The sequence below is a fragment of the Rattus norvegicus genome, chromosome 6 (assembly GCF_021556685.1).
Source record: "Rattus norvegicus strain SHRSP/BbbUtx chromosome 6, alternate assembly SHRSP_T2T, whole genome shotgun sequence".
Lineage (NCBI taxonomy): Eukaryota > Metazoa > Chordata > Mammalia > Rodentia > Muridae > Rattus > Rattus norvegicus.
The window spans coordinates 112300332-112313880 of NC_141539.1; positions in this window are offsets into that span (position 1 = coordinate 112300332).

Sequence of the window (13549 nt, forward strand, 5' to 3'; positions counted from 1 at the left end):
TTGTACCATAAGCACTCTGAACCACTGAGCTGTCTCCGGAGCCTTCACAGTAAAAAGGCTTTAGATAAAAAAAAATAAGTATACAAGTGGTAGGCCTGGTGGCTCATACCTATAATCCCAGTATATGAGAGAGTGAGGTTGGTGGATGGTGAGTTCAAGGCCAGCCTGAGTAAGATAGTGATGATGATGGTGGTGGTGGTGGTGGTGGTGGTGGTGGTGATGGTGGTGGTGGTGATGGTGGTGGTGGTAGTGATGGTGGTGATGGTGGTGGTGATGATGATGATGATGATGATGATGATGATAATTATAAACATTTAATGTCAAACATGGGTTTTTTTCCCTGCCTTAGATCATTCAGTCCCCAGATAAAAGACAAAAAACTTTTATATTTAGCTTTAATCAGTATTAGGCTGGGTTCTCCCCTATAAGCTATTAGTGCCTACTTCCCTATCAATAACCCTGAGTTATTACTTGCCATGTTCCATTTAAGCTGCTCTTAACTCAATTGACCAACCCTCATAGCCTTGTTTTCATGACTCACACCCCCCATGGCATCTTCTCCTCTCCCCACCTTCCTCCTCTTCTCTCCCTTGATGTCCTCCACAGACCCCCCAAGCCCAGGAACTGAAACCCCACCTATGCCTCTTCAGTCATCGCATCCTTATTCAACCGATGGTTCTAGATTAAGGAGCAAGGTCAGGTAGCATCACTTTGTGTACCGTGAGGATTCTCTCATCCTTGAGGCAACCAGGGACCATATTCAGCATTGCAGAGCAACAGACCAAACCTCAACAAGCACAATCACACACAAGTAGCAAGAGCCCAAGCTTATTTTCCTGTTTCTAGCCGGGCACTCAGTGTGTCTTTTCCTTTGCTTGATAAATTTCGAGTTTTCTTTCAACTAGCGCCCACAGGCATTCCTTTCTGCAGCGTAAGTCAAGAACCAGGTTGCACCCATAGGGATCTCTGAAGAGCTCTGTGCAGCCTGTAACTTCTGTTACTGCAGATTTGACAGCAGCAGGCCTGTTCGCTGGACGGCTGGGTTTCAGCTAGTTAGCTATTAGTAGGCATAAAGGCTTTGGCGATGAACCTCTTCCCTCATCAGCAGCAGCTTGTGCAGCCAGAAGCCGAAGCTGCAGGACTGTCACCACTGGCTAACACAATGGGATTTGAGTGTATGGTCTGCTCTGAGAGGAAACTGGGCAGTCTAAGTTGCCTGGAAGGTCCTGGGATTGATTGATTGATGATTGATGGCTAATTGATTGATTTCTTCCTTCCTTCTTTTCTTTTCCCTCCTTCTTTTTCTTTTCTTTTTCTTTTTTCTTTTTTTGAGACAGGGTTTCTCTGTGTATCCCCAGCTGTTCTGGAACTTACTCTGTAGGCCAGGCTGGCCTCAAACTCATAGAGATCCATCTCCATTTGTCTCTGCCTCCCCGGTGCTGGGATTAAAGGCATGCGCCACCACTGCCTGGGTCCTGAGGTTTCTACCCATCTGGCAGCTTTCTGGTAAAAAACAGACATATTATCTCCTTCCTAAAGAGTTGGTCCAAATGGACCCGTCAATCACCTGGACAAGAGAGCAAACCCCCAGGAAACTGTTACAGAGACTTGAAGAAACAGCACAAACCCAAAGCCAACCTCAAGGCTGGCACCATGATTTCTCTGGCTATGACTCTCACAGTCAGCCCTGAGAGTGTCTCTCTGGTTACTGCCCTGTGTCCCTTGAGAGGACCTCACCCTACCTGCCCTTTACCCCGCACTTGAGGACCTTAATGTAATTCATTAGAGGGGATCATGGGAGGCGAGGGCAGAATAAGGTCCTGCTAGCATTATAGCTATTTCCTGTTTTGAGAGAATGTCTGCCAAATATCCAAATCCAAATCCCAGTCATCAACCTGCTGTTCTTTCAGATAAAAATGGTGTTCCAGGAGGAAAATCTAAGTTTACTCTTCAACACCGACGGCATGCTTCTCTCCAAATATTCACCAGAAAAGCTATGTGTGTTGTGAGGTGTGTGAGGTGTCTGTGTGTGTGTGTGTGTGTGTGTGTGTGTCTGTCTGTCTGTCTGTCTGTGCTATGTATGTGTGTGTGTGTGTGTGTTTGTCTGGTGTGTCTGTGTATGGTGTGTGTGTGTGTGTGTCTGTCTGTCTGTGGTATGTATGTGCTGTGTGTGTGTGTGTTTGTTTGTCTGGTGTGTCTGTCTGCTGTCTGTCTGTGTGTGTGGTATGCATGTGCTATGTGTGTGTGTCTGTCTGTCTGTGGTATATATGTGCTGTGTGTGTGTCTGTCTGTGCTATGTATGTGCTGTGTGTGTCTATCTGTCTGTGTGTGTGGTATGCATGTGCTATGTATGTGTGTGTGTCTGTCTGTCCGTGGTATATATGTGCTGTGTGTGTGTCTGTCTGTCTGTGCTATGAATGTGCTTGTTTGTTTGTCTGGTGTGTCTGTCTGCTGTCTGTCTATGTGTGTGTGGTATGCATGTGCTATGTGTGTGTGTGTGTCTGTCTGTCCGTGGTATATATGTGCTGTGTGTGTGTCTGTCTGTCTGTGCTATGTATGTGCTGTGTGTGTGTGTGTGTCTGTCTGTCTGTGGTATATATGTGCTGTGTGTGTCTGTCTGTCTGTCTGTGGTTGTGTGTGTGTGTGTTTGTCTGGTGTGTCTGTCTGTCTGTGTGTGTGTGGTATGTATGTGCTATGTGTGTGTGTCTGTGTGTGTGTGGTATGTATGTGCTGTGTGTGTCTGTGTGTGTGTGGTATGTATGTGCTGTGTGTGTCTGTGTGTGTGTGGTATGTATGTGCTGTGTGTGTCTGTGTGTGTGTGGTATGTATGTGCTGTGTGTGTCTGTGTGTGTGTGGTATGTATGTGCTGTGTGTGTCTGTGTGTGTGTGGTATGTATGTGCTGTGTGTGTCTGTGTGTGTGTGGTATGTATGTGCTGTGTCTGTCTGTCTGTCTGTGTGTGTATGTGTGTGTGTGTGTGTGTGTCTGGTGTGTCTGTGTATGGTGTGTGTGTGTATGTGTGGTGTTGGATTCCATCTTACCACACAGGATATGAGAAGTCAGGGACTTAGAGCCAGTGAGAAGGCTCAGCCGGTGGGTAAGGGCACTTGCCACTGAGACTAACAACCTGAGGTGGAGCCTCAGGACTCATAGGACAGAAGGAAAGGACCAACTCCTACAGTCTGACCTCCACACTTCACTGTCATGTGTGCACCCACAAGCTTAGACCCTACCCCAATAAATGACTAGGTAGCAAGCAAGCAAACAAACAAACAAATTCACTAAAAGATAAAGATTTGGGGTACAAGATTTTTATTTTTTAAATCTGGGCATCGTTTTAATCCCAGCAGTCAAGAGGCAAAGGCAGCAGATCTCTGTGAGGTTGATGTCAGCCTGGTCTACATAGTGAGTTCTAGGATAGCCAGAGCTACATGGAGAGACACTGCCCAACACCTGCCCCCTAAAAATGACTTAAAAAATTTTAATGATATATCTATGTATAGTTCCTCCCCCACTTCTCTCTCTCCCTCTCTCTACCTTTCTCCCCCTCTTCTCTCTCTCTCTCTCTCTCTCTCTCTCTCTCTCTCTCTCTCTCTCTCTCTCTCTCTATTTCTGAGCTGCTGGACATAGGTGCCAGAAACTGAAAACAGGTCCTCTACAAGAACACTGCATGCTCTTAATCTCAGCCATCTGGGTTCAAGATGTTTTTAACTAAAAAAAAAAAAAAAAAAAGTTGCTGCTCAGCCAGAGTCGTTTCCCTTGGGAAGTGCTTGGTGGTGGAAGACACCATGACAACTGGTACAGTTCAAGGTCACTGGGCTCCTAACATACCAGTGGACTCATGATTGTCTTACCCCACCAGGCCAAGTGTCTTCCAGATGACAAATAGCATCTTAGTGCTGAGAGTTTTAACCTTGAGTCTCCCTTCAGAAGCATCTCAGGGTTCCCTGGGGTTAGGGGAATCACAGTAAACAGATGCCATTGCTAGTGGTTGGGTGTGAGCCTCTGGCACAGGCTGGCCCCTCCCACATGACTGCTGAGCTGTTCTTAGCCTCATCCCAGCCAATGAGGTTGGAGCAGTCACCACGCCCTGCTATCATCAGGTGCAATCCAACTCTTAGCGGCCCAGTGCAGTTGGTAGGAAATGGTATCTCATTGTTACACCAATCAAACATAGCATTTCAAATAGAGTTAGAATTATCAAAGATTTTAACGATTGGTAATTAAGTGGCATTTGCAGCATTGATTGATAATTGAAATCATTACAAGGGTAAAGGTATAAGATCTCTTTCAATGTGTTTAAAACATGTGAGTGTGTGTGTATGTGTGTGTGTGTGTGTGTGTGTGTGTGTGTGTTCTAGATTTCCTGTTGGCAAAATATTTCTAAGTTCAATTTTCCTTTGCAATTCTCCAAATGGCGGTGCTTCTGGGGAATGCTATTTTAGGGTTTTAATCATGGACGCCCCGAATGCATTGCTAGCTCATATGTGATTCGGGTTCTGAATTGCAGCTGATTACACAGCAGACTTGAGCCTGCTGTTCTCCAGGCTGGTGCTGCTGCCAATGGCCGCTCCGTGAAATTTTGGGGAGAAGTTGGTGTTAAATGGAGTCTCACGTAGCTCAGGCTAGCCTCAGACTTTCTCTGTAGCCACTCGCTGCCATGATCACCTTGCCTCTACTTCTCAAGTGCTGGGATTACAGGTGCGTGCTACCACGCCAGGCCAACTCTATGCATCCTGTGGGCAGACAAAGCCCAGATAGTCAACGTGGATTCCTAGTTATAGGTAAAGCGGGCTGCTCGGGACTCAGTGGGGGATGGTATGTCAGTCTTCAACAAGAGAAGATCCCAGACAACTCTGAAAGGTTGACAAACTTTTCAGTACCAGTCCCATGGTATATATTTCAGGGTTTTAGAGCAAACTGTTTCTGTTACAACTCCTCAAGTCTACCATTAAAGAGAGAACACATACACACGTCACACACACACACACACACACACACACACACACACACACACACATTTTCCCTAAGAGCTACCTAGGTGTGCTGGCACACTTTTATAATCCCACTTGGGAGGCTGAGGCAGGAGACTGCCAGCATTTGAGACTAGTCTAGCCTATAGTGTTAGTTTCTGACTCAAGCAAGCAGGCAAAGACTCCTTTAAGAAGACAGGTACATGCCAGGTAGTAGTGGCCCACATCTTTAATCCCAGAGACAGGTGGATCTCTGTGAGTTCGAGGCCAGCCTGCTCTACAGCCAAGGCTACACAAAGCAACTCCATCTTGAAAAAACAAACAAGGAAGTAGGTATGGTGGGTGTTTGGGAGGGTAGGCATGTCAGTGTTCTAAGATCAATTCTAACACAACCCCTTCTCTAGGTCACCCTGGCCCAGGAACACTAGAAATTGGAGCCACTGTTTAAATGGATGAGTGGGGTTTTGTTGTTGGTTTTAACCCCTGGGCCTTCTCATTGTCCAGCATGGAGAAAAGTCTATTACCATAGATCATAGCTTCTACCTGTAATATTACTGTTATCTGGGAGGGGGAGAGAGAGAGAGACAGAGAGACAGAGACAGAGACAGACAGAGAGACAGAGACAGAGAGAGGGAGGGAGAGGGAGGGAGAGATAGAAGGAGAGAGACAGAGAGGGGGGAGGGAGGGAGAGAGAGACAGAAAGGAAAGAAGGAGAGGGAGAGATAGAGAGAGGGAGAGAGACAGAGAAGGGGGGAGACAGAGAGAGAGGGATAGAGACAGAGAGAGGGAAGGGAGACAGAGAGAGTGGATGGACAGACAGAGAGGGAGAGAGACAGAGAGAGGGAGAGAAGGAGGGAGAGAGACAGAGAGAGGTGGAGGGAGAAACAGACAGAGAGGGAGAAGGAGAGAGACAGAGAGAGGGAGAGGGAGGGAGACAGAGAGGGTGAGGGAGAGACAGAGAGAGGGTGAGACAGAGAGAGGGAGAGAGACAGAAAGATGGAGAGAGAGGGGGGAGAAACAGAGAGAGGGAGAGGGGGGAGAGAGACAGAGAGAGGAGAGAGAGAGAGGGGGGGGGAGAGAGAGAGAGAGAGAGAGAGAGAGAGAGAGAGAGAGAGCGCTCTGCCCTCTCCCAGCTCCTGGCACCTGGACCATCACTTGGCTTTCTGCAGCCAGCACCCTAACACCCTCACCACCACCCCACTCCCTGTCCAGTGGCTGGTAGGATACATGGTCCTATGTCCTATCAGCTTTCAGCTAAGGTCCCTGGTATCACTGTAATTCTGATCTTAGGTCAGGGCTTCAACAGAGCTCTCCCGGGTTCTGCTGGTCTCAGATGCTTCTCCCCAGGTCTCTGGCTGTTGAGCCTCACTCCTAACCTTGTAACTCCAACTGCCTGTACTACAAATTAATCCTTTCCTGTAGACCCTGCTGCTCAGTAACTGCCTGTCACAGCAATCACCCTAGTAACCCTGGGAGCTAATTGAGAGTTGTGATCCGTGGCTGTATTTCCATTAGTAGCATGGCAGACAGCCACCGTGTATACACAAACACACAGCAAAGCACGAAAGATGGCACAGTGTGTTAACACAAAGACAGTCGGGAGACCAGGGGATGTTTAAACTCAACTGTCAACTTGATTGAAAGACCAACTAACAGACCTGTTTATGTGTGGGTCTCTGAATCATTAACAGAGGAGAAAAGACCTTTCCTCAGAGGCACCCTTAGCAGCTGGCCAGAAACAAAGGTTTGTAGTGAGGCGAGGGGGTTGGGGGAGCGCTGTTTTGCCTGCCTGCCTTCATGTCCTGGTGGTGAGTGCATCTATTCTGCTATTGCTATGCTGCTGCTGCTGCTGCTGCTGCTGCTGCTGCTGCTGCTGCTGCTGCTGCTGCTGCTGCTATTATCCTTCATTAACATTAGCACCCAGCTTCTTCAGCTTTCCAACTTGAACTAGAGGCCATTGACTCCCCAGGAGTGTTCCAAACCTTCACTGACAGGTTGAGCCTGCTGAGATATCCAACCTCATGAACTGAGCAATTGCCATGTTCTCAAGCCTCTCCAGTGTACAGACAGCCACCACTGGACCTCCAATCCGCATAGTATAAGGGTGTCTAATAAAACCTGCTTTGTAACATACATTCCATACTCCTGTGGAATTTTCTAGAAGGGAGCAGGACCACTGGCTGCCTTTGGGAGCGTAGGGTCCTCTGCCATTTTCTTGCACCTGGGCTCAAAGTGTCTTCAGGTCACTTCCTTCGGCAGGAGAAAGGCAGTCTGGGAACCACCTCCACCTCTGAGGGGGTCAGGGACTGCTGCAGTGACTGGAGTGGATAGCTGCTGCAGTTCTCAGCTCACCCAGGGTTAGCGCTCTCCATCTTGTGTCCCGGTGCAGACCAATGCACTCCTTGCTTGGCTCAGTGCTTGATTGACACCCGTTCTCTGTGATTGGTAGTGAAACTTGGATGGCTTCCCGAAAGCAGAATCTGGGATACTATGTGATGGGGCCATGGACAAAGGTGGGAAGTAGGAAATGCTAGGGAAGGAAGGAAGGAAGGAAGGGGAGAAGGGAGGGAGGGAGGGAGGGAGGGAGGGAGGGAGGGAGGGAGGGAGGAAGAGGACAGAATGAATCTTGGGAGGGTGCAACTCACCACAGCAGGCACTTGGAGCCCATTATGCTGGGGTCTCTGCCTAGAAGCAGCGGCAGAGGGTCCCAGCCACACCAAGCAGAGGAATGGGGAGAAGGTGTTGATCTTCAGCCACCGTTGGACATCAGCTGAGAGTTCCTCTCAAGGCTCTACACTCTCAAGAGCCTCCACCTTAACTGAGCATGTGTCCCAGCTGCTCAATGGAGTCAGGGTTCCCCAGTGAGTGCAGAAAGGGAAGTTAAGGGGTGCTAATAGAAGTGAGTGCATGGGGGAAGAGGTGCTGGGAAGGTAGGTGTAGGGGGAGAAGAGTGCACGGGGAGTGGGGTACAGGGGGAGCAGGGGGCCCATACAGAAAGTACAGGGCCAACCTAGCCCTTTATTTAAGGCTCTGATTTCAGATGTACATAGTCTTTCTCTATCCCTAATGGTTTTCAGTTTATGACTCAGGATAGTAGAAGACTGTAGGCCAGGCTCTGGCACCTGCTAGAACAAGATTGGGAATGCCTCTGCCAGGAGTCCCCCTTCTGCTGTGCTTCCTGAACTGTTGATGCTCCCCTGTCAGGTCCTCTGTGTCCCATCCTAGCCCATCTCCCTCAGTCATTTTCCTACACCCACAGCCTCTCATTCAGACAACCCTGGCCTCTTCTCTGGATTCCCAAGCCGTGTACCCCTCTGACATCCCACTGAATGTGGGAAAGCCTCAAAAGAGTCAATGTGGTCGAAAACAACCTCCCCTCCTTCTCTAGGTCTGCTGGCCTGAGCTCATGCTCCTCATCTCTGGCAGACAGCCTCTCTTTTCAAAGCTAGAATCCCAGACTGTAGCCTGGGTGCTTCCTTTTCACATCACTCAGGGCTTCAAGGGCATCGCTCCCAACAAGGGACCAAAAATCAAGCTCTATTGATTTTTACCTCCTAGCCACATTTGTTTGGTCTCCACCCACCCACCTACCCCCAAACTAAGCCACTCTCAAAGCTAGAACATACAGGCATTCAGATACCTACCAGTCAAGAGGTGCTGCAGATGGCTTACACTCCCAAGAAAGCCAAGGCCATCTACCACAATACCATGGGGAGCCAACCTACAAAATAACACTTGATTGCATTAGCTCAAGACATGTCTACTGTACTGGCTGGTTGCGTGTGTCAATTTGACACAAACTGGAGTTATCACAGAGAAAGGAGCCTCCGTTGAGGAAATGCCTCCATGAGATCCAGCTGTAAGGCATTTTCTCAATTAGTAATCAAGGGTGAGAGGGCCCATTGTGGGTGGTACCATCCATGGGCTGGTAGTCTTGGGTTCTATCAGAAAGCAAGCTGAGCAAGCCAGCCAGTAAGTAACATTCGTTCATGGCCAGTAAGTAACATCAGCTCCTGCCTCCTGGCCTCCCTGAGTTCCAGTCCTGACTTCCTTTGGGGATGAACAGCAGTGTGGAAGTGTAAGTTGTATAAACCCTTTCCTCCCCAACGGCTTCTTAGTCATGATGTTTTGTGTAGGAATAGAAACCCTGACTAAGACACATTTACCCTAAACTAATCATATATATATATATAAATGGCATTAGAGGAGTAGAATGTCCTGACTGGAGATCTAAGTCCCCAAGAGAGAGTCTGAAGGTTACTCATCAAAGAAGGGAGACTGGAGGCCAAGACAAGAGACTGTGGACAACAAAAAGTCCTCATATGCCTGCATGTCTGAAATAAGACAGAACTCTGCCCACAGCCAGTAGGACCTTGGATGGAAGGACACAGAAGTCATTTACTACACTCTCCCTCCATGTATAGTAACCATCCACACAGAGCTCTGGGGTAACCCCTCTTTGTCCCTGTATGTATGTGAGTAAGTGCAAGGGCAGGGTACTGGTCCTCCATTTCCTTCTGGATTGTGTTCCTGTCTCCCAGTATCTCTCATTTGCTGAGCTGGGCTGAAGAGTGTCTCCCAAGAGTGTGTGACAGCCAGAACCTAGGTTCTTTCAATTCCTCCCACTCACACATTTCCTGCTGTCATCTGGGATGTGTCCTAGCCTGCTAGAGCCTTACACCATATTTTGAGTTACCATCCCAACTTTAATATTTTTTAAAACTCAAATCAGCCTATCAGGCCTTCCTATATACTATACGTTGATTTGGGGAGTATTACATGAGAAAGCTCCACTCGAGCTTGTAGTACCCGACAAGATTATTTGTGGCTGTAGATTTGTGGATCCTACCAGTAGTCAATGTAAGGTTTTATGATTCTCACTCTGCTGCAGCTTCTGCCCAGGCCGGCCACTAGCACTAAGTCACATGAGGAGTCAGAGGGTGAGATCAGTATCGGATTGTTGTGTATGTCCCCAGACGGTAGAATCTCAGAAGTCTACAGCAGAAGTGGAGGGGCGAACCACAGGCACAGTGAAGTGAAACTTTCTTCTTAGTTGGACACGGAACAAAAACTACCCAGGGTTTGGCACTATCATCCTACCTGGGCCTTCTAGGGCTTTGGTTTAAGTACACACAAAAGACTGCCGCTCTGTTTCTCCAAGAACCACCAGCAGGAAAAGCTGACTTCATTCAAACTTTGGCAGGATGGAGTGATTTCTTTTTTCTTTTTCACATCCTTGAGGCGCCCTCGGGTGTGACGCAGGGTCACTGATAACCGATCCCAGAGAGGACTCCTGCTGCTTCAAGGAGGGAGGATGCCATCCAGCGGAAGGGGGACTCCAGACATGTCACCCACCACTGCCTGCACTGCATGGGGAGCAAGGTCTGTGTTGTGAGTCAAGCATCCTTGTGTGGAGCAAGTCCTTGGAGAGGGTTACTGCTCACAGAGTGAAGAGTGTGTGAGTTACCTTCATTGTTACTGTAACAAAACCCACTACGAAACCCACTAAGGGAAGAAAGGTTCTTTCAGCTCAGTGATTAAAGTGGTAGTCTGTCTTGGTGGTGGGGGTCAGGGAAGCCATGGTGTCTGGGGCTCAGGAATTTGGGTCCTGTTTATCATACCTCACAGGAGACAGGAGGCAAATCCAGGCTGCAACTCTCAAGGCTTGCCTCTCAGTCACCCATTTCCTCCAGCAAGGATGAAGCTTCCTAAAGGTTCCACAACCTCCCCAAACACCTATGGGGGGCATGTCTTACTCAAGTCACGGCAGGCAGTAGGAGACAGCAGGACCCACTGTAAGTTCAAGTCTCAAGGAGGAAGCCTTATCGGCGGATAGTCTTAGGCACCCATGTTTCACTTATACCATAGTGGGGGATGCTAAGGGTTGCCCTGTGGGAGTCACGGGACTCAATGGGATGAACTCTGAAGGACAAAACCTCTGGGATCCCTTCCTCTCACATGCTGTGTGCTTAACCCACACACACTACAGTTACTATTGAGAACCATGGTGAGAAAAGGGGAGAAAAGGGTCCACTGAAGGCCACCCAGAGACTGCGCTGCAAGGAGCTGGGGTCTACATAGGCAAGAGACAGCATCTCAACCAGGTCTAGAGCCTCCACAGGAGACTTCAAGAATTCAGTATCAGTCACAATAACAAGACTGGTCCTGCAGGGAGGGCAGAGGGGAAAAAGGAGGGGGAAGGAGATGCTACAGAGGGACCAGTCAGTGTTCAGTCATGCACACTTCTTGGGTAGAAATTTAACAAAGTGACTAATTGATGGATGGCGCACCGCACCGTCACAGAAGCAGGTGTGGCGTTCCAGCTCATTGGGCCATGGTGATAAGCTGGGACATCCTGGGCCATCAGGACAAAGGACCTTATAGATAGGCCAGAATTTCCCAGGCATTTGCATCATGTGAGTGACCCTGGGTCTGCTGCAGCAGCTGAGACCCTGCATCTCTAGTAAGCTGCAGGTGGTACCATTGCTGGGCCAAGGACTATACCTTAGCAGGAACCTCATGGCCAGTACTGGACCAGTGTTCATTCAGGGGCTAGGGAGATGACTTGTGGGTAAAGTGCTTGAGGACTTGAGTTCAGAGCCCCAGCACCCATGAAAACACCAGGAATTTAGTTCTAGTGCTGGGGAATGGAGATGGGAGGGTCCCATGGGCTCAGTGGCCAGCCTGTCTAGCCATTGTGAGCTCCAGATACTGAGAAAACCTGCCTCAAAAAACAAACAAACATGTGTACACATGGGCAAGCATGTGTGGTATGTGTGTGTGTATGTGTGTGTGAGAGAGAGAGAGAGAGAGAGAGAGAGAGAGAGACAGACAGACAGACAGACACACACACACACAGAGAGACAGACAGAGAGAGAGAGAGAAAGAGAGAGAGAGAGAGAGAGAGAGAGAGAGAGAGAGAGAGAGAGAGAGAGAGAGAGGTGTCAGAGGACAGCTTCCAGGCATCTGATCTCTCCTTCCATCCGGTGGGTCCCTGGGATTAACCTCAGGTTGTCGGACCTGGCAGCTCTTACTCCTTGAGCCATTTCACTGGTTCTAGACTCTTCACCTGCTAAAGGAGCCTATTCTAGCTTCCTTTTATTATTCTGACACTTAAATTAGAAAATACATACGTGTAAGCCAGACACATGATAAAATGGCCTCGTTCCTCTCTCACTGGAGAGTAAAGGTGCTTCTGCTCGGGCCAGTGTCCTCATGCACTGCCAGCCTGGAGCCCCACCTCCCATGTGCCCCACCCCAGGGCCCCACGGCTGCCCCACGAGTGGCACAGCTCACCATGAAGTGCTCTGCATCCCCCCCCCACCCTCAGCTGCCTGCTGATTTCAGTATTTACTTTTAATCTCTCGTGCCTTGATGCCCGATAAAAACTTTGTCACATTAGATGGTGACAGATGGGGGCAGAGAGAGGGGCAGGCCTTCACGGGAGCATCTGGGCCACTCCACCATCTTTCACCACTCCAATTACGTCCTTCAGTGCTCACTGGCGTGGGCACCCGTGTCAGCGTGGAGGGAAATGGAAAAGCATAAATAAAGACAAAACCAGGCTCAGCGAGGCTTTAATCTGCAGAATAACATTTCTCATTTGTGTGAAATATCACTGGGTTCGCTCCCTACGCTCTGGGGTGCACACGAGTGCCCTCTTACACACCCAGGAGGGGGAAACGGGGTCTCTAGGCTCCTTGGGGGTGATGTTAACTATATATTACTAGCCTGGCTTTGAAAGTGGATTAACCTGTCCCTTTTCTCTAACTAGACCGTGGGGGTGATACCTGCAACACATTCAGCGAACGAGAGAAGGGAGAGGAAAAAGGGGAATGAGAGGAATCATTACCAGGTATAAATCAGGGCTGCGTGATAAGAGACCACCCCTGCTATGGTGGTAAATAGAATTTTTTTCCTAATCGCGTGTGATTGGCACGTCACAGTTTCCAAACCCTGTCTCTCACTTGGTTTGCCTTTCCGGCCGTCAGCGGCTCTGGGAAGCAATGAATGCTGGATCCTCCAGGTGCTCCTCTCTGTGTGCCTTGATGTCGTAGGGTGTTTTTAGTTTAAGGCCTTTGTGTCACCAACTGGCTGGCTCCAAATGTAGATGTTTATTGTCTCAGGCTCCTGGAGGCCAGAAGTTGAGAGCAGAGGGTCTGGCTTTGCCTTGCTCCCTGCAGTTAGGCCTAGATGAGGGACTTTCCTTTCCCTTCCTGGTTTCCTATGGCTCTGGGCTGTTCTGGTTCATGGTGACTTAACTCCCGTGTATTACTGCACTCTTTCTAGTCCGTCTTCATTGTAGCACGCGTGAGACCTTAGTTCATAATATCCCACTGATGCTAGACCTCATTTTTTTTTATTTCCATCTTATTTTGAGATTATAATTACCACCAGGTTTTGTTTATCCATCCATCCATGAGCATACGATCATCTTGGATCCATCCATGATGCTGATTCTGGCCCTGTAGATAGACCGGGCTGCCTCCTGGTATCTGTACACAGACTTCTCTCTTATGGAGACCTCGCCATCATGGCTTCATCTTATCTTGACTGCATCGGCACAGATTTCTTTTC